Source organism: Ambystoma mexicanum, chromosome 1q (assembly GCF_040938575.1).
Source record: "Ambystoma mexicanum isolate Mex_15411 chromosome 1q, UKY_AmexF1_1, whole genome shotgun sequence".
NCBI lineage: Eukaryota > Metazoa > Chordata > Amphibia > Caudata > Ambystomatidae > Ambystoma > Ambystoma mexicanum.
The window spans coordinates 513,260,877-513,282,956 of record NC_090922.1 but is presented as its reverse complement, the minus strand read 5'-3'; the positions used below and the strand labels follow the sequence as shown (position 1 = coordinate 513,282,956).

General features: G+C 50.3%; 1 protein-coding gene across 2 annotated transcripts in view; it reads left to right on the top strand.

The window, feature by feature from the left end:
- Positions 1–22,080, top strand: part of LOC138530222 (guanylate-binding protein 1-like) — an 865,941-nt gene that overhangs the window by 95,320 nt on the left and 748,541 nt on the right. Inside the window, exon 1 of one of the 2 annotated variants that reach the window (XM_069640890.1) lies at positions 1,885–2,009. The exons of the other annotated variant lie outside the window; for it this stretch is intronic. The gene's annotated coding sequence lies outside the window, so the exon portion shown is untranslated. Of the gene's footprint in view, positions 1–1,884; positions 2,010–22,080 lie in introns of those variants that run through there. 2 annotated transcript variants of the gene reach the window in all.

Here is a 22,080-nt window from a genome sequence, read left to right as displayed (position 1 = left end):
CGCCTTGCCTCTACAATATTTTCATGGTACCATTCTTCACTCTGTTAGATCTGGAGGGCATCTTGTTCACTAACTACGCTGACGACATTCAGTGTGTCGTGCCTGTGACAGGTACGCATTCCAGCGACAAAGCTGAATTGAATAGAGTATACATTGTTATTGAGAATTGGATGGTCGAGAACAACCTGGCACTGAATAAGGGCAAGACGGAACTCCTGATGGTGGGCTCCCCATCGATCTGGTCCAAGTTGGGTCCTTCGAATGCGAGTTTTCATCTTAGTGACGTCAAAATAACTCCTTTAAAGAAAGTAAAAACACTGGGTGTTGTTCTCGATCAACAACTCACCATGAAAGTCATCATGGGGAGTATTGTGTCATCAGCAGTCTACTATATTAAACCTTTAACCCACCTTAGGCCCTTCAGTAACCAGGCTAACGCCAAGACCATAGCCAGAGCAATCATTGGTGCAAAAATCGTTTATTGCTGCAGCCTGCTGGCCGGCATCAGCAAAACAAAGGTAAAAAGACTCCAGGTCGTCCAGAATGGGGCCGTAAGGATTGTGATGGGGCTCTCCTGCCGTGACCACGTGTCCGCCGCAAGCAGAGGGCTTCACTGGCTCCCGGTGTAGGCCCGGGAGCACTATCGTCTTTTAGTTACCACCTTGCAACACTTTATAGCTGAGAAAACCCAAAGTAGATCTCTCAGATCAAGCCACCAGAAACTCCTCTCTATTCCCAGACATAGAACCAGAAAGGCTGAAAGGGGTGCATTTTACATTTCAGCACCTAAGGCCTGGAATGACCTCCCCCTAGATCCCAGGTGTCAGCCCAACCTGACTTCCTTCAAAAAGACATTGAAAACCTGGTTATTTGCCTAGGCCTTGAATCTTCACCCCTCGCTTTTCTAAGCTCAGCGTTGTCTCGGCCCTTCATGTTTGTCAGCGCCCTAATGCCCCCGGGTCCAAGGATTGCGCTATATAAACATTTTAAAGTAAAAGTAAAGTATACTTTCAAAACTACGAGCTCAGTTGTCTGCACTCCATAAAAAAATCATTTATTTCGCCAACAAGGCCTTGACTGCTTTAGGTATAGGTGCCCCCTCCAGCCTGCCCATTAAGCAAAATGCTGGTCAGAAAGCACAGCGAGTAGAGCGCTCGCTTTGACATCCATGCAGAGCAGGGCCAAATTCAGCCTTTCATTCTTCTGAAGTTGATAAATGAGCACCACACACTGTGGGTAATAATACGCTATATAATTGTGAATTATTATTATGATCAGTCTGTATAAAGTCTTTCTTAAAGCATGCAGCATCAAAATGCCTGGAATTTCATCCAATCAAAGAGGTGGAAACTGTTGTGCTCACAAGCAGAAAAACGCCAGGAGCGCGAGCAGATAGAAAACAATTATGTGCGCGGTCTGGTCAGGTGCACCAGGCATCCAGCCACACACAACCAGCCATTGTGACTGACTGTCTCTGAGCAAGAGGCACTGTATGAGCAGAGCCCAGCGAACATCCGCTCATACAGTGTCCAGCTCTGATTTTAAGCTAACACAGGCAGCCTTGCTAAAATTAAACCCCTGCTCCTCACCCTGCTTCTGATTGTGGGGGGGGGGGGGTAAATGGCATGATATCCCACCCACCTAAAATTGTGGGGGGGATTTGTCCTACCTGATCCCCCCATGTCCTACGCCCATGGGTGCTATTGGCAGGTATTGCGATTTCCCATTGTGTTGGCCTGGCGGAGGGAATTCCCTCGCTTTTGGAGTTCACTGCTTCCCCCAGCTCGAGCCCTGCTGGGAGTGACTTGGCCTGCCACTTGCTGCCTTTTGTCGCAACATGTTTTTTTCCTCTAAACTGTGTGCTTTCACTTTCGGGTTGATTCTGGTAATTTCCGAGAAAGGCAGCCAGCTAGCGTGGGAGGAAACAGAGGAGAGCCGATTGACAGACACACACGCACCACACAACCGCAGAGACACCAAGCAGTGCAGTGCTTTGCAAAGCGCAGCAGGTGAGTTTCTACTCTCTCTACTTAGAACAAACAAAATCAGCTGCGTCGTTTTGAAAATTGATTTATATAGCGAGCACCTTTGCAAAAGGGGAGTTGTAACCCATCACTCGTTTTTAGGACACAGTGAGTGCACTGTTATTCAGAGTAATACTTTTCGTCACTAGTATCCAAACGGCTACATAGCGCTTCTCCATGCGAGTGAAAAATGACAGTTTCACCAATCCCCCATGCCCGCAACAATCCTGGCTGCAGTATAGCCACAGGGCGGGAATGCATGATCGTACTAAACGGACGGGGCATGTTATGGGGCGTCCTCGTGGTCACACTACCTGTTGGGGGTCGACGGCCATGGTCATCCGGCAGGCGCCCCTGGGCGCTATCTCTGCTAGCGCCGTGCAGTCCCACTAGGTGTGGGGGTGGGGGCCTGCCCTGGACATCCGGCATGGCCCCGGGTGCCACGGGCCTCGGCACCCTGGCGTGGGGTCACAGCCTGCCAGGCCTCTGACTGAGTGGACCTCGGCTGCCATCCTGGCATGCGGGTCCCTCAGTGTCTAGGCGTGCAGGCCTGGGGCCTACATGGATAATGAGACACGACTCAGTCGTTCCTCTTTGGGAGTCTGCAGCCGCTCTGTCTCACGTGCCTGCAGGGGCTCCTTTTATTAGCTTGGGCCATGACACAGTCATGGCCCATCTTAAAGGGGCCATACACGTGAGGAAAGCACATCCCCCTTAAAGGGGCAACACACACACAGGAGGGTCCCACCTAACACTCCTCCTTTTTCATAACAAACAAAACAAACAATATCGAAACATACAGGCTTCCCACCTGTTACAAAATAATAACATTCTTGTCGGTTTTTGAACTGGTGGGGTGGGCAAATAACAAGATATGCCACTGCCACATACTTTGCTTACTCAGACAATTACAGACCTAACACCTACTAGTTACAAACTCAACACATGTTAGCCCATTTCTAAATACACTCAGCAGGTGACAGTCGTGGCAGGTGGGCTGCCAGAGGAACACCGGCCACTCTACCACAGTTTGCACAACCCTTTATTCACCTGGGGCTCCGGACGGTAACCTGTAAACAAACGCCGTGGTTGGCGGCAGGTATTACATGCACCCCTCGCGACTGTGGGATCACAGCCTCACCGTGTTGTTCTTTACTGAGACCACTTAAAGCATGTGGTTACTATGCAGGTCCACAGCATTAAAACACAGGATTACTGAGTCCTCTTTAAACAATTGCGGGGCAGCAGGAGACCAGTCCCTTTCCCATCAGCGTCCGTCCAGGAGTCCCTTCCCGAGTTCAGGTCCACTGATGGTATAGGTCGCAGCCGGCAAAGCCGAACCTGGCAGGTACCAGAGGCCACATCGGCACAGTCACGTGATGTTCAGAGCAGGGTAGCGAGATGCAGGTCGCCTCCAGACTGCTCCTGATGTTGTCAACAAGGCACGGTGTAGTCGGTGGGGCCCAAGGTGAAAGGATATCCCTCACCCCTTTTCCTCATGATACTCCCCCCAGTTAAGAGTGTTTCTTTCCTCCTTTCCTTCCGGGGCACATGAGGGCGCACAAGCACTCACAATGAGCTGCAACCCATATCCTGCCCGCTGCCCCGTCTCCGGGTGTTGTTCTGGGCAGACCCAAGGTGTCTCAGAGCTCAGGGGGGCAGGTGGTCCCTCCCCCATACCCACGTTGGCTTGATCCTACGACGGCCAGGCATGTTGAACGACACCAGTGTCAGCAGTCCAGGAACCTTCTCCGGTGTCGAGGCCACCTGTGAGCAGGCAGGGTCGTTGCAGTAGTAGGGAGTCAGGGACACCAGTGGGGCCACCTGGATGACGCTGGTATCAGAGTGATGGGCCATCGGCTGCCTGGTTCTCTCCATGGCAATGGGAGGCTGTCCCAAGACTCTGCGGCAGTGTGGGGTGCCTCCTGTCCATTGCATGAGGGTCCTCGCATGCACTAGACGTGCATGATCCTCGGCCTGATGATGCGGGTGATATGGGCCCACGAGGTGTTGGGGCCACCTTCACTGCGGACAGGTTGATTTATGCCGCGGGGTGTCCCGTTTTCCTAATGGTGCTGGGCAGGAAAGCATTTATCTATGTTCTTGTTAGCCATCCTTGTCGACGCTGGCACAATGCACTGGTTCTTGTACAACTGGCCACGGCAGAATGAATTGGCGTCTGAGGTGCACAGTGGGGTCTCGCCTCTCGGGCCATCCGGCAGCGCCGAGCGCCTGTTCCCCGGTGCTGCGGATCCCCACCCCGTCGCGTCCTGTGCACGCAGCTTTCCAAGCTTGATCATGCTGGCAAGATGTACAGTACACAGAGCGCCAGATGCTTAGATGCTCCTGGCCTGGAACCCTTAGGAGCACAGGGTGGCAGATCCACTTTATGGCGCTGTCGGAATAGTCTGTTTTGGTGACATGTGGCTGCCTTCAGTGCTTAGGGTCCGACTTCTCAGCGCTGATGATCTGGCTCATTACCCTCTCTAAGCTACAATGGACGACGTTTCAGTAGGAGTGGCAGTGCTCCTTCCGCTCTGCCACACAGGCTCGGGGAACGCAGGAGGGATGCATGACTCTGTGTCGATGTGGGGCACCAGGTAGTAAAGCTGCCTCTAGTCTCACTCTACTGTCCAGCCCAGAGTCCTGCACAGGAGCCTCACTTTTCTTTGGTCCCGGTCAGAGTCACTCTTTTGATGTCACCCCTGAAACTCCCCACCCACCTTTTCCAGAGACGTTACACTGGCCAAACCCTTGGCTCCATCACCGCATTGCACGCCAGCCACCTCCATTCTTGTCAAGAGCTGGTGCTGCTACCGCTTGGCAGGAGGTTCCATGCAGGTGGTGCAGCCCCTTTTCTCCAGATGATGGCACCGGGCCCGACACCACCCAGGTCAGGGATTTGTGCGTGGTTTTCCCGCCAGCACAGCAGATGGACGAGTCGCCCTCTCCCATGATGGAAGTACTGCCACACTCACTGCAATCATCCCTGTTGCCATTAGAGCTTCGCATGCGGCCTTCAGCAGCGATGTGTAGGTGAGCAGATTTCTGCTTCCGTGGTCTTGCGACTGCCTCGCATTCCGAGCCCAGATTTCACTGTGTGCAGCAGGAAGATGATTGCGCAGTCGTCTGCGGGAGGTGTTTTCTTTTGTTGTGGCACAGCGCTGCCGGACGGGACAAGGGCTGGATCCTCCCCCGGCTGCACGAGCACCCTTCTTACAAAGGGCCGTGGCCGGGGAGGATCCACGGCAACAGCCATCACCTTTTCTCTTTGCCTCTCGCCTGGAGGCGGGGCAACACTGCTCTCCTTCATCTTCGTGGCGAACACGCCACATGGGTGCCTCGGTGCAGTGCTGACTGCCGGGCACTTCATTCTTCCTGGGGGAAGGGCAGCATTCCTCCCTCCCCCGCGGTGATGACCCGCATGGGGAAGGGAAAACGCACGTGGTCTCTCCCTATCGGAGCAGCCTCCACTGCCGCCAGGTCTAAAACACGCAGGGTGCCGGCGTGACACGGCGGCCCTGCACCACAGGTGCCGTGAAGACTCACCGTCCGCCTGTCAGCCCAGAATCCTTATTGGGCTCAACCAATCCCCGCACCCCGAAGAGGGGCGCCAGTTTTCTTTTTCCTTTTGGGCTGGCACCCCCACAGCACAGCGCACAGCGAACGCCGCAGGCTGGATCCTCCCCCGGCCGCACGAGCACCCTCCAAGCCGAGGGCCGCGGTCGGGGAGGACCCGCCATATAGGGGCGGGGCCAGGACGGCCTCCCTCTTCGCGGCAGACGCCGCTCCTTATCCTCTTCATGGGGCGGGCCATCACGGCCTCCATCTTCTCACGGCAGATGCCGCCGGGGATAGTTCACAACATGTCCCACCCCAACGGGCGATATTCATCCCCTCCCCCTGCACAAACGAACGTCGCAGGAGACCGGGGTGCCACCATGCCTCGATCCCGGCCGCAGGAGCACCCCCGCAACTGAGGGCCGCGGCCGGGGCGAAGCATGCCATGGCTCATCTCACCTTCATCTTCTTTGCGGCGGAACGCCGGCGGGTGTGTGTCTCACCACGGGGCAGCCCGGGCCTACACCGCCCAGTGCCACGGCGGTGAGGCGCAGGCCACGCAAGACCGCGGTGGGGCTGGAAACTCTTCTCCCCCTCACCACTTCCTAGCAGCAGGGGGGCAACACGGGCTCATGGTCCTCGTCGCCATTGTTGGGGGTCGCCGGCCATGGTCATCCGGCAGGCGCCCCTGGGCGCTATCTCTGCTAGCGCCATGCAGTCCCACTAGGTGTGGGGGTGGGGGCCTGCCCTGGACATCCGGCATGGCCCCGGGTGCCATGGGCCTCGGCACCCTGGCGTGGGGTCACAGCCTGCCAGGCCTCTGACTGAGTGGACCTCGGCTGCCATCCTGGCATGCGGGTCCCTCAGTGTCTAGGCGTGCAGGCCTGTGCCTCCACGTGTAGGCCTGGGGCCTACATGGATAAGGAGACACGGACTCAGTCGTTCCTCTTTGGGAGTCTGCAGCTGCTCTGTCTCACGTGCCTGCAGGGGCTCCTTTTATTAGCTTGGGCCATGACACAGTCATGGCCCATCTTAAAGGGGCCATACACGTGAGGAAAGCACATCCCCCTTAAAGGGGCAACACACACACAGGAGGGTCCCACCTAACACTACCCGTCGTGGTCTGGGCTGTGGACACGCAGCGCACTGTTGTGTTGGGGTGATCACCGGGCGTGATCACACGGCAGGAACTATTGCCGGCCGGGGGCACCCGGACTTATCATTGTGGCCATGGTCACATGGCTGTAAAGTTTGGGGGCACCCAGGTTCAGCCCACAGATTTGCTGCACACAATAAATGAGCCGGGCACAGTTTGCCATTCATGGAGTCTGCCGCTGTACCCACGTGCCGGCTGCAGTAGGGGTAGGAGCCGAATATGGCATGCAACAGTGAATGCCACTACTACAAGTCCCACTGGCAGGTGTCACATGCCATGACAAAAAAAGTCACAATTTAGAAAAAAAAACTCAGCTGTGTGTTATATCCCGACAGGAGTCGGGTGCAGCAATAAAACACTAAGGCTGAAATAAATGAAGCAAAGACAATGATACGCGAGAGCCGGTCAAGTGGCTTCTTATCTGTTTAATCATCGGTGCAAAACTGGCACCTGAGGCGGTGACCTCGCCTCTTCCTGCATACCTTGGGGCACATCCCACAACAACCAACAACAACAAGAGAAATGGGACTTGACTCACATTCAAAAGGGTTATTAACAAGGATAAAGGACACAACATCTCCCCCTTACTTAAGAGAGAACTTTAGTTCATTTCTTCTATCCACCTGGCTGGTCTGCGTACAGTCCGTTTTGAAGGGCTTCGCCTCGGCGTCACTGTTCTGGCCATCTGGGTGTCGCTGTCGCTGTCATCGGCGTCCCGATGTTCCACTCTGTATTCAGATTCTGGATCAGAGGACTTATACATGACTGTGGTGGTTGTGTTTTCAAGCCCTGAGTTTCCTTCGAAGACTTTGAAGAATGATGAGTTTCTCGTGACAGTTTATGAGGGCTTGCCGCCGTTATCATGGATCCATTGGTGTGGGTCACTGTCAGGGGTTCCGGTCTGAATGCAGGGGTACCCTTGGTGTTTTGGTCCTGTCGTACCAGTACCACGTCACCTACTTGAATTTGTCATGGTTTGGCTTGTCTCCTCATGTCGAAATAGGTTTTCATTTTTTCCTTGCTCACCTTGTCACTGGCTCGTGCATCTTCGATGATGGTGGGGGATGGACGGACATGTGGGTTATGCGGAAGTCTTGTCCGTATGATTCGGCCAAACATTAGGGTGGCGCAGTGTGGAGTGTTACGATATTCTCTTAGTAGTGTGCAAATTGCTTGCATGAATGATCCGTTGGTGATGGAACAGACTTGTAGAGTCCTCTTGAGATTGCTCATAAATTTATCAGCCATTCCATAGGCTTGTGGATATAAAGGTGTTATCTTTCTGTGGTGGAATCCCAGATGTTCTGCGAACATTTCAAAAAAAATCATGGCCACTGAAGGGCGGCCCATTGTCCGATTTTACGGTCGTGGGGATTCCATAGTCCGCAAATGTTTTATCCAGGGCAGGGATGATGGCCTGAGCGCTGGTTGAGTGTAACAGGTGTACTTCTGGGAAACGTGACATTTCGTCCACAATGACTAGCACATATTTTTGCGTTTACTATGGGTCCAAACATGTCGACGGCCACCTGTAGAGGAATGTCAGACGGCCTTAACGGTGCAGGGAATGTTCTCGGAGCCACCGCTTGACATGCGATGCACTTGTTCAAAAGGCTTTCCACCTTCTCATCCATTTTTGGAAACCAAACTTTTGTCCGGAGCTGTCTTTTCGTGGATACCACTCTGCGGTGTCCCGCGTGTTCTATGTCTAGAACTTGGTTTTGCCAACTGGATGGGATCACTAGTCTGTTTTCTTTGAAAATCAGTCCCTCCGGGGACTGGGACAGGGGATGGTGTACGAGTTTGAATGTGCGCAATTGTGATTCCTCCTGGGCGGATAGGCCCACCTTGTCCCGATCTTTTACGTGCCATCGGCCTGATTGTATGCACTCCTTTACAATTTGTAGGAGTTTGTCTTCGCTCGTGGCTTCCACTAGTTGGGCTGTGGAAATGTGTTTGTGCGTTGTCAACGAGATAGTTGACGTATTGATTTGCTTTGACGGATTGACGCTCCTCTTGAGCGGGCAGAGGGTATCTGGACAGGAAGTCCGCTGGGTTGTTGTCTTTGCCCGGTCTATGAACGATTGTGAATGAATATTCCTGCAGTCGTAATCCCTATCGGGCTATGCGAGGTGGCATTTTAGCTGTGGGTTTGCCGTAGATCGTGGTGAGTGCCTGGTGGTCTGTGACAACGGTGAAAGGGCGTCCATACAGAAAAAGATGGTAATGCTCACACGCCCACACGACTGCCAGGCTTTCTTTTTCAGGTTGAGAATAAGCACACTCGGCGGGGGACAGACTTCTGCTTGCGTAGGCCACTATGCGTTTGGGTGAAGTTGATGAGGCTCCGGGTCTGGAATGGGCCAGGATGGCTCCAAGGCCGACTGGACTAGCGTCCACGGTAAATTCAGTGTCATATGCGGGATCATAGTAAGCCATGCACAAATCTGATGCGATGCGACGCTTGATCTCTTGAAATGCTTCTTCACACTCTGGGGTCCACTGGTAGTCTCGATCTTTTCCTGTGAGGAGCCTTAGTGGTGTGATCACTGATGCAAAATCTTGGATGTACCGGGTGCAGTAACTGGCCATCTCTAGGAACGAGTGTATGGCTGATGGAGATGTGGGACTAGGGGCATCCACCAGTGCGTTCACCTTTTTGGGATCTGGGCGCATGCCTTTATTGGAAAATATGTGTCCAAAGAATTTCAATGTTGTTTTGCTGTTTTGCATTTTTCAGGATTAAGAGTGAGGTGGGCGTTTTCTAGTGCCATGCTGACTCTTCCCAAAGTGTCGCCGTGACTTTCTTGCGACGCGCCGAAAATGAGAATATCGTCGCTATAGTTTAGACATTGGGGAATATGCTTGATTATTTGATGAATCTCGTTCTGGAAGATTTGGGCGGCCGAAGATACTCCGAAGCTTAATCTTTTATGCCTGAATAGTCCTATATGTGTTGAGAAGGTTGTGATATATCTTGATGAGGGGTGAGGCTTGAGTTGATGGTAACCTTTGTTCAGATCAAGCTTTGAGAACACGGTTGCCCCATGTAATAGATGCATCATATCAGTCATGCGTGGGGCTAGGTGTCGTTCCCTTCCAATGGCCACATTTGGGGCACGCATTGTCACACAGATGCGTATGTTTGATTTGCTGTCTCTTTTGGGTACTGGTACTATTGGCGAGACCCACGGTGTTGGACCGGATGCTGGTTCTATAATGTCCTGTTGTAACAACGACTGTATTTCATCCTCAACCTGTCGCCGAATGTTGAGCGGGATGTCCCTATAGTGTTGAGCAATCGGAGGTACATGCAGGTTAATGTGTAGCTTGATTTGTTTGTCTTTTAGACGTCCCAGGCCTTTGAAGAGAGACGGGAACATCTTTTGAATCATGTCTTTTGCGCTGGAGGTGTAGGCGGACATGATTTGGTACATGATGCTGATTAGCCCCATTTGTATGGCTGTTCGGAAGCTTAGTATGCTTCCACCTGGGACTTCCCCTTTGATCACGTAGATTTGTACCTTTTGACTTTGATCTTTGTACTGGCACTTTGCGGTGAACATGCCTTTGCAATCTAGCGTTTGTTGGAGCCTTAAGGATATATCAATGTGTCAGCTTTCCCTAGCTCTTTTTTGTTTTCAAGTGCTTTGTATACTATGTCGCTTATGACATTGACAGTGGCCCCATATCGATTAAGAATTCTAAATTTTGTCCATTGAGTTGCAGCAGCAGTGTTGGGCTATATTCAGCAGACGTGTTATTTCCTATGGCATGTACGTATGCACGTTTCCTCTCTCCACTGGAAGATGATGACCTGGCGGTTCTTCTTTCTTGCGGCGATTCATCCAAGTACCTGATTCTTTGCCTTGGCTGGCGGTGCTGAGAGTGGTGTCCGCTTTTGCGATGACTGGATGTGTCTCTTCTTTCTTCTCGCCACCGAGTGGATGGCACGTGCTCCCTTGACGAGCTGGGTGAGCGCCACCTGCTGGGCGCAGACGACTGACTTGCGTGCTTGCGCGGGCATATCCGCCTTGACCTTCGGCCATCTTGTTTCCAGGACTCTCTGTTGGGCTCAGCACGCTGATAGAATTTTATGCTTTTGCATACCGACTGAAAATGGTTCTCACCCCCACATTTGTCGCATTGGTGTCTTATTGCAGGACATGGTCCTGTGTGCGGAAACCAAAAACCGCATCTATAGCATTTCCTTTGTTCTGATGAGTCGGCGGGAGTGCGAATGGGACATACTTAAGCTGCATTGGCCGTTTGCGTGATGGTGATGTTTCCTAGCAACTCAGTTTGCAGTGTTAATGCAGCATCGTCTCTTGCTATTTGCAGAATCTCTTCCAGTGTCCTACTTTTCTGCAGTAGTTTTTTGTGAAATTCAGGGGATCCACACCCGGCAATGGCTTGTGATTTGAGGGCCTCGTCTGTGGAATATCTGTCAAAGTTACAATATTTGGCTCTTTTTCTCAATCTCATGACAAAATTATCCATGCTTTCATTTTTATCTTGTATAGTCGTATGAAATACTTATCTCTCGTAATCAACATTTCTTAACGGTGCAAAGTATGTATTCAATGAGTCAATGATGCCTTGGAATGAGTCAGTGCTAGAATACGGCATTTCAAATACTATGTCATGTACCGTGGGGCCCAATGAATGCAGCAAGATGCCTCTTAGGCGGCGTTCTTCCCTCACTCCGGACACGTCAATGTAGATATGCAGTTCCTTTAGCCATCTGGCCCATCTGGGGGCCAGGCTGTTCGTGTCAGACATGTCGAAGTGTGGCATTGCTTGCAATTGAAGGGACTCAGAGTTTCCTTTGTCTTTGTTGCTGGCAGGCCTGGGGGTGGAGCTGGCCTGGGGGCTTTGGATGCCACTATCCGAGGCACTTTCCGACATGGTTGCAGCCACGTGTGATTAGCTGTGTCTTGGCACTCTCTGGGGCAGGCCTCTCCCCGCAGATCAGCGCGGTTTGTGATGCCTGTGGGAAGTTGAAATGTCCTGGGACCCACGTGGTTTTACAGGCAGCGTTCGCATAGTAATGAGCGTTTTCTCCGTGGCGGTGAAATCCTTGAAGTTCACTGTGCAGCGTGCGCAGGCGTGTGGATGTGCTTTTTCCTTACAACACGTCAATCTAGCCTCCTGAGCGCGAAAATGTCAATGGATTGATGAGGCCACCGTGGAGTAGCAGTGCGGCTGCGGGTGCGGCCCTCTCACCTCGCTGTAGCACGGCCGAGCGGGTTCGGCTGAGCGTGACAGCTCAGTTGAAGATCCCATCCTCGTCACCATTGTTATATCCCAACAGGAGTCGGGTGAGGCAATGAAACACTAAGGCTGAAATAAATGAAGCAAAGACAATGATACGCGGGAGCAGGTCAAGTGGCTTCTTATCTGTTTAATCATCGGTGCGAAACTGGCGCCTGAGGCGGTGACCCCGCCTCTTCCTGCATACTGTAGGGCACATCCCACAACAACCAAGAACAACAAGAGAAATGGGACTTGGCTCCCATTCAAAAGGGTTATTAACATGGATAAAGGACACAACATTGTGCATGTCACTACATGCCAAACAATGTCATAAAAGAAAAAAAACCTTCGATCTTTTCGTTTTAAAATGGATATCAAAAGTCATTGTTGGACTCGAGCTGAAGATTTCCCTCCTTTGTGCGCTGTCATGTGCTGCTTCAACATTAGTCCCTTTTCTGTTTTAAGTCAAATCCAATGTGTAATGCTTACAATGTCTAATTGTATTGTTTACATGTTTTCCAAAACAGTATGCTAACAATAGTGAAGTGTGTGTTTGTGTGTAAATCATTTCATACTTTTCACACTTGACTGTATTAAGTGTGATAAATACAGTACAACTATATTTTACTGATAACATTTATAACATATTGCTGGGCATATGCAGATTCATGAAAACGTTTTCATTTACAAATGTTGCTAAATCTTCAGATTTAGGTTAGACAGTACGTTCTGTCTTGCCCTATGAACGTTTTCAGAAGCTCTTCAAGGTAATGTAATGTCATTTTTCATTTGTATAGCGCCTTTTCCTATTGGTATGGTCTCAAAGTGCTGTAGGTGAAGGTCTTTGGGAGGACTAAAGTCCATGGAATGCGTGTGTGCATTATGGTGAGGTCTGCTTAAAGGTGCAAAGTCTGGGTACGTCATTGCACCGTGTCAATAAATATAGCATTGTGTCAGCACGCAGGGCAGGCGGGGAGGTCATCCACATGAATTTTGGTCGATACGAAGGAGGGCACGGGTGTCCAAGTGTCTACTAGCTACCCATATCGAGCTGGCATGTGGATGTCTGCTGTAGGATCATCTTGATAGTATGCACATGCAGGAGGTTCTTCATTATATGTCCAGCTACACTGAATCTTTGTCATTGGGGAGAGCTTTATTCTTATGGCAGAGGTGTGTGCAATGTGTCCTAAGCGTGGTGTGTGGTGGCAGATGCATGTGAGTGGGTGGACTTGCCATAGTTTATTTTTCATGAGCATGGAGTTTGATATCTACCCGTGTGCTCTGGCTTGCTTCCTGGTTTCGTAGATGTGGCATGCATTCTGTCCTATTTTCTGCTGGAGTTTATTTTCTCTGGTGTGTCTCGGTACACATGAGCATGGAGTTTGATATCTACCCGTGTGCTCTGGCTTGCTTCCTGGTTTCGTAGATGTGGCATGCATTCTGTCCTATTTTCTGCTGGAGTTTATTTTCTCTGGTGTGTCTCGGTACATTTTATTTGCAGGTTCATTGCTGCCCCAGCCTACCTGAGAGGTGTTTGAATAACCCAATGTGAGGCATGGGTTTGGTGCCTGATCGAAGGTTTCGGTTGGGTTGGGAATGGAGTAGTGGCTGTTGGAAGTATTCCTAGCCTGTCTTGTGGAGGTCACAGTGGGTGATGCACATGGCTTTGAAAGTGGCCCGTCGCCCGTCAGGGAACCAGTGGAGGATACGGTGGGTGGGTGTTATGTGCTCTCTAGATCCAAGGTTCAGGAAGAGCCTAGCTGCTGTGTTTTGGACTCGTTGGAGCTTTCTGAGTTGATATGCGGGGCACCCAGGTAACAGGAATTGGCATAGTGAAGGCGGAAGAGGTCGATGGCCATGATTGCAGTGACTCTGTGAGGGTAAGAGGGTTAAGAGAAGATATGTTTGAGAATGCAGAGGTGTAGATAGCAAGACTTGGGCCCAGAGTTAATGTGATGAGAGAGTGTCAGATCAGTGTCCATGATGCATCCCCGGTTCTTTACTGCATTGGATGCAACACAGGGAGGACATAGAGAGGTCAATGAGTTTGTAGCCGGGAGGAATGCCTTGTGTGCGATGGGTCGGAAGTCATCAGAGAACCAGGTTTATGTGATGAAAGGGATGTCTGGACTTTCCGAGGAAATGAGGTTGTATATGTTGTCGCTTTTTGGTGACAGATGTGGTGTTAATGAGGATGCATGAGAGTATGAAGCGGTTCAAAGTTCCAAGTTCCAAAATAATATTGGGAAGGCGTCTCCTTTCCTCAAGCGTTCCTCAGCTTCTCTTTATCAATAGTCTCTTTGTCACAGTTCTGTCTTCTGCCAAAGTGTATGACTCCCTTCCTCTGGTCTTCTCATGATTTGTGCCAAAAGGGTCCCCCCTCTTGGGCTTAACGTGACATTTGCCAAAGAGTCTCTCCCCTTGGACTTGTCGCAACTTGTGCCAAAGGTTCTTTGCTCCTGGTCTTCTCGTAACTTATGCCAAAGGTTTACTTCACCTGGACTTCTTGTGCTTTATGCCAAAGGTTCTCTTCCCCTGGACCTCTCATCTCGTTCTATGAGACCAGACCCGTTTTTCAACTCTGTAAAGTATCTATCATCGGCCTGGTTCACTAACCTGTCGAGCCTTTCTTTCAGTCTCTGTGGGGTGCTCTTTCACCCCACTCCCTTCTCAACTTGGCTGTTGATGTTTGGGTCCTTGACCCCTCTTTCAGCTTTGCAATATCTTTTAACTAGGCCCGGTTCACTATTCTGCCAGGCATCTCTTTCAGTCTCTTTTGGGCCCTCTTTCACCCTCTCCAATCTCAACTTGTGTCTCTTCGGTGTTTGGGTCCTTGACCCCTCTTTCAGCTTTGCAATATCTTTTACTTGGGCCCTCTTCACTATCCTGCAAGGCCTCTCTTTCAGTCTCTGCGAGCGTTCCATTCCTCGACAACACCAGACAGCTTCCCCAGGGCTCTCGCAGTCTTCGTTCAGTGTTCGGTGACTGTATCGTGCTGGTTTCTCTACGTCTTGTCGGGTCTTGCCTGGACCACTCGAGAGACTTTGCTTCTGCCACCGGACCCCCGGATACCACAACCATGTAAATCCTGGTGCTTCCCCCGCCTTGCCGTTCTCTGCCTGTCTGTTCCACGCAGTCGGGTCTGCCAAGGGACCTGTCCGCTACATTCAGCTCCCCGGTGAGAAGCTTCTCTGGGCAGGACTGACTCCATGAGGGACTCTTGTCAGTGTTTATTTTCCTGACTGCTTTCTAACTTCCACTAGCATGCCGTATCGGATCTGCATAGGGCTCTGCATCGCCCTGCTCTTCCTCATGACACTACTTGTGAAGTTATCCATATTTACTCTTCCCTCACTGTTCCTCGCCAGTGTTATTTGCCTGATAAACACAATTACTATGTATAAGGAAATTAGTGGAAGGTAGAGAAGAAAGAGAGGATGGCGGTATCTGAGTCCTACATATAGAGCTGGATACCTCATGTCTAACAACATGATGGTGTGTATACAGCATTCTCCCTCGACAGTCTTCACTCCTCCCATAGAGGGGGTCCCCACCCATGGGATCCTTCCACTGAGTACCACCCCCAGGGGGAATATCGGGTATCAGCCTCACCTCCCTGGCCCCATGGGAAGGGTCCACCACCTGGGGAGAAGTGATGACATTGAGGGATTTGTCACACTATACTCAGCGATGCAGCTACATTCATTGGCTATACTTAGAAATACAGCTGATATTTATGCAGTGGCTGTACTCAGAGATGTGGCCTATCCTTCTGCTTCCTCCACCCTGTTTTCAAGGTTGGCAACCTGCTGTTTGAGCACATGGACCTCCTTCGCATTGTTCGTGCTTACATCAGTGTTGGTCTTTACTGCGCTTTCCAATCCGCTAGTTCTTTCTGCTAGCGCTCTAACATCCTGCCGCAGCAAGGTAACTTCAATTCCCACGGCATCTATTTTATTTTCTAGGGCTGTCCGCAGTTCCACTATCGCCGTGCCCCACTTAGCACTCAAGTCCGTTATGGTCGGTAGGACTTGTTGGTTTTCTCCTCCAGGGGGGTCATCCCCCGATGCCTCCCCCGTCTTTTGTGCTGGGGATGAAGAGGTCTGCTGCGCTTTTTCAAAGGCGTCCAGAGTGGGTTGCTTACTCCTGGACTTCAATCCTTTCACCGACATCCTGCAATCTCGCTATGTCTTATATCAGCTTTCCTGTGTCACTGTGGCTTCACCAATTCCAATCAGTTTTCGGGTGACCCCAGTGGGCTGACTGCAAGGCGGCGCACAAGGTCAATCTTGGAGTGGGCTGTGTCCTCCCACGTCCCTCCTTTAAGCAATGTTTTTAGTAGCGTGCTTCCAGGGCCCCTGTCCACAGTCCACCTGTTTCGCCTTTCTGACAACGTTTCACCATGGAGTCCCTGTCCCTTGTGTAGGTTCCAGCCTCCTCCAACGCTCTCTACGTTGCACTCGTTTGAAGGTGGCTGGTCCTCAATGCCCCTTGTGCGTTCACTGCGCACCGTGTTCCTCGTGGCACTACTTCTCAGCAGTGGTGCCACCCCACAGGCCAGCAGTCTGCATCTGCCGAGAACCCCGTCAGCAGAAGGGGGGCCTGCTCACAGGCCTTTATTATGGCCAGACAGGCAGTACAGTACTCCCCAATCTGTTATTAAATTCGTTCTGAGCGGCACAAATTCACAGCTTCATTCTACACTAAGCAGCGCACCACATCATGCTCCCTCAGTACCTTTAATTATGCGTGGGCTCCTGTTCCATACTTCACCAACATTGCATTGCTGGCCCTGCCGGGTCGTCCAGCCCAGCATCCAGCTTTTGCTTAGATCAGGGAGTGTTTGTGTGTTTTAGTATTTTCGGGTCTTAGTCACCTTCATTGCACCACTTGCGCTTTCCTCAGGCGGTGGTCGGTCAGTGCTACCGCCTTTTACCGGCACACGCAATTCGGGCCAGGTCTCTGGCACCCAAAGTTCCAATGCCTTATATAACAGCTTTGCCAGCTGCCACAGATCCTATATTATCACGTACTGTGACAAGCTTGTGTTAATTCCACCCATGGAATGCATTAGCATTCCAGCGACCATGCCCCTCTGTGAGCCTCCAGTGTGACACCAGCTTCTCTGGTTGCCGTTCACGCAGTGAGCCTTGCGCCGCCTTCCTAATAGCCTCCTCAGTGTCCGCTTCTTCCCTTGGACACTTCACACTTTAACCGCCCACTTTGGGGGTCTCGTAGCCTCTCCGCTCCTCTATTGCGTCATGCCTCCTTTATGTGAGCTATATTGCTCTCCTGTTCGTTTTGTGCGCGTGTGTCTTGGGGAAGTGCCCGTTACCGCTTCGATCCTTTATTCTCTTCAGATGCCTCCGGAGGCCCTACAAGTCCCATCAGCTGGCTTTCTACCCAGTTTGGCCACTTCCTATGCGGGCCTGTCCACTCAGCCCCGCTGTGCTCCCGCTAGTGATCCACTGGTGGACACAGGAGCACACCATCTCACAAGGGCACCGTTCCTAGCCCAGCCGCTCCGGAGCTCTGGTGCCACATGTCTTCCTTCAGCCTTCAGCCGCGCACTGTTCGCTCAGCTGTTGCTCGCCGACACAATGTATCCTCCGTCTCTCATGGAGGGTATGCCTGCCGGCTTGCCGCTTGTCACTGCACTATAGCTGGATTGCTACAGCTTTCCCTTCCATGCAGCTGCTATCCGTTTACTCCGGTGTGGCTTTCATGATGAGTGGTGTCTCTTTAGCGAGTCAGGCACTATGCAGCTTTTTATCTCCTTTGTTCTGGGGCAGGCGCCATTTTGTTGCGCCAGCTCGCCATCTCGCCCAATCTTCTGCGGTCCCGGACTCTGTCTCTGCTGCGAGTTTCCACTCGGGCTTCTCAGCGCTCGGTGCGTAGGCCATTCAGACGTACACAGCTGCCATTCTATCTTGCATATCTCGACTTCTTTATGTATTAAGACCACGGATCGTCTTCGTATCGGCAGGAGCTCCGAGATGCACGTCCTCTACGTGGCCATGTAGCCATTTCCCCCTCATTTTATTGTTGATGACATCACAGCTGCCGAGAATAAGGGCAGTGATGGCAGTCATCTAAGACACAGCAGCAGTAAGCGCACTGGAAGGACAACTGACTAGAAGAGTAAATGAAGCAGATACAACATTTCCTAAAACCAAATGCAATAATACAGGGGCTTCATTTTATACATGGATTTTTTTCATGTAGCCAGGATCTGGTATTTCTTCATTTACAGACATTGGCAATTCCATGTGTGGTAGATGTGTGACTAGGTAGCCCTCACTAAAAGAGAGATTGTTTGCCATGGGAGCATTAAGCATCTGTATATAAAAGTAACCAAGAATAAAATCCGAGAAGACCATGCAAATGCATGGCTTTCGATTCCAATCAGGCTCACCTACATAGAGAGCAGTAGACCGTGTTCCAAGAGACTATTAAGTATCTGGATGTGAAATCGGGATTAGAGTTCCCTGGGTACGTTGAAATTAAATGAAACACAACAATTGAGATGGACAAAACAACTGGGAGTTCAACATTATGGGATTCAATATATGGTCGAGCAGTATTGTGGCATGGAGCGGTCTAGGTTGCATTTCTTAAGGTGAGTTTTGCATAAAGTTTAGTTATTAGTGTTTAAATTAAAATGTAACCATGCAAAGAGCTGCAAATGTGCTTTAGTGAGTACGCTAGGGGACACACATGACAGATCTGGAGACTCAATGTGGGACTTTGTGGCAGATGATCGTGTGGCAAGTGTGTAAAAGCCCTTCCTTTTTAGATTTGTATTACTTAATAAAATGATGCAGGTAATTCAATCTGCTAATTGGGTTCAACACTAAAAGCACTGTGTGTATCTGTGCCTTGCTGCATCAGTATCTTGATCTGCAGTGCTTGCTCTACCAGTTGGAGTGAGAAGGTTCAGACTTCGCAGGTTCCAAATAAACAGCTGCAGAGGCAGCCAAGTATATGCAGCACAGGGGATGAATTTAAGAAATGCACCCCTGTACCAAAACTATGATGATAAAAGTAGCCCAGGCTGGGGGCATGGCAAACTCTAAAGATAAGCTATGCATAGGTTAAGGCATGCTACTACTCATGATCATTGCAGCCATATTCAATTTTATATCAGACGTGTGTCAGCTCCTGTGAGCCAGCTCAGCTGTGGAAGGTGATGTGTATTCTGACCAGACAGGTTGCACCTGCCAACTGACAGGACAGAAACCTGAATGGCCATGACTCTTCTTTGATCCCTTGTTGAGGATAGGAGATAGCTGCACCACAGTCAGCTATGCTGGACCCAGGTATCAAAGGAGCACACCCATTCAAAGGGAGTATCCTCACAACAGGTTGCTTCCTTTCTAAAGGTCTTTTCATCCTAGTGAGAACGAAGAGGGTGGGGTTAGAGTAAACAGGAGGGCTGTGTATAGTGGAGGAAGACTTACACCATCTTGTTTTTCTCTCCCTCTCTCTCCTTCCTGTCCCCTCCACTTCTTCAAGAGCAAAGCACTTTGGGTTTGATGTCAGAAGGGCAAAGTCAACTGATTTCACAAACAGTGATTGGACCACTAAGGCAGGCTAGCTTAAGTCTGATCACCTGCATATGTTTACCTTTAAGAGAAAGGGTTTCCCGCCACTTCTTTGATTCTCTCTTGAACATTAACCTGAGGAGGAATTCATTTGATCTCTGTTGGGAGAGTTCATCTCTCCAATGTACTCTGCCAGTGAGGTGAAGATTGAGCATCCAATGCAGAGGTGAGCAATGTCATCGAACCATAACAAAGAACCATTAAGGATGACATGCTGCTGGGATAAGACCTGCCTCTCTTCCAGGCAGTACCCATGACCTTACCACATTGTAGGACTCCTGGAGTTTTTGATTAGTATCCCCAAGTGCTTGGGAGAACAAAAACAAGGTCCAAATGTTATCCTTGAGACCATAGACTCACAGCAACCAGAGGAACAAGACAGCCAGGAAACCTGCGTTCATGACGTGGAACCAATTAGAGCTGTGATTCGAGACCGTTCTATGCCCTCAAACCCACACGACCCATTAAGCTGCTGTTGGCACTCTACGTCAATGAACCACTGTCCTGCATGTCTGAATCTGTTCCCCACCACACTGCGTTAGCCAAGTGTGTTGCCGCCTCTGCACAAACTACATGCTCATTATTGCATCTGCAGCCTTTGAACAGCCGATCAAACCGTGAGCTTCTTAGCTGCCAGTTGCCAACACCATGGACCCGACCCTGGTGGCTCCTCGAGCCCTGACCATCGTACGCTGCAGAGAGTTGCTCGAACAGCACTATCTATCCAGGCTCCAGCATCTTCGCCATCAAACCAACCATCAAACTGACCCTGATGGCCCTTACCATCCACAGCTCCTTAAGTGGTTTATCAAACTGATCCAGCAGAAATGCAGATCCAGTCCCCAGCATCTTCGCAGTAGAACAAACTGTCAAGCCTACCCTTGTGGCACTTCTGATTCGCCCTTCTCAAGCATCGTGTTTGAAATGCAGAGAGCCCCTGTTCAAACCCAGCTGATCACCCCTCCTTGCTATAGAACAACGTGATTGCTGCTCCCGAACCTCTGAACTGCATCCTCGAACCAGTTCACCATTGCACTGCACCGGTTGAACATGTTGTGGCCCGGCTAGACCATGACGCTACTTGTTGCACCCACTGTTTTAAAACCTCCTCTTTCAACTGTGAGCATCTTCACTGCAAATCTTCATAAGCAGATGACACCTACTGCCGGAGTGGAACAAAACTGGTGACTCAGTTAAACACAGTTTTAACTGCTGGAACAACACACCAAACATTGTTCGATGCTATCAAACCACCAAGAAACCTTAGAAAGTACAATTGACTCCTAATTGCACCGGTGGTTCAGTTTGGTCCCTACAGACTGGTTAGTTCACTAAATCCTTTTACAAGAATATTGTGGTTTTCACTTACCTTACGCCCCTGATTCATTAATAGTAGTAGTTGTCATGTATGCAGTGCCTTTTCCAATTATTATAGTCTCAATGCGCTGGCGGTGGGAACACCCTCAGGGACCGAAGTGCAGAGTGTTGGAGGTCACGGCATAGGATTAGAATGCGTCTGGGCAGTGGCCAAATAAGACTTAGCAGGTCTGGCCAGGCTCCGGTAGATAGCAACCCATGAGATCAGGCATGTGGATGGGTGCTGAGAGGAGACAGGAGAAGGCGTACATGCTAGAGGCTCACTATGCCTTGTAAGGAACTCATGGTGACAACAGTAAAACAACTGACACAAGTGATCACAGTTCAAGCATGTTTATTAAACTGTTAGTGCAGGGTGGAAAAAACGCCTAACCTAAACCTATATCCAAGATGGGAGCAAGAATCGACCATCAAATGAAAAATAAGACAGTCCCTGTGGCGTAAAAAAGTAAAAGGCCTGTACTAAAAAAAAAAAAAACATTGCCAATTTCTTACAACTAAAGAAGAAAGAGTGCGGGATAGGGTTTTCAAATAAAGAAAAAGGTGTTCACAAATAATAAGTCAGTATGTGATTGCTTTGAGGTCTCCCTTCCCCATGTTTTCAGCAAGGGACATGGTGGGACTTTGGAGCACAGTACACGCTCGAGCCTTCTTAGCAGGAGCCAACAGTTCCGTATCAGCTATCCGGTTCTTCGATGGTTAAGTCTCTTTTTAATCAAAGTCTCTTGCCTTCGAGGCCTAATGTTCTCAACAAACAATCATAAAGTTCTGTTCCACAAATACTTTGGGTGAAGGCTTTACCCCTGGGTCCCCCTCTTCTGGGCATAGACCCCTCACAAGTCTTATTCAACAAATTAACCAGTTCCTTTCTCAATCTTAATGTCTTTTCAAATAATGCAGTTTGAATTTCCCTCGATTAGGTTCACTCTTGCCAACCCTTGTAACACACTATTTATGCACTCATTTCACCAAGCAGGATTCATTTCCCTCAGTGTCCCAATCATCTGCCGGTCAAAGACTTTCGACGGTACAGGTACAGAGGATTTTACAAGACCCATGGATGACCACTTTGACCTTTTCTCACCTTTTCCCAAGGCTT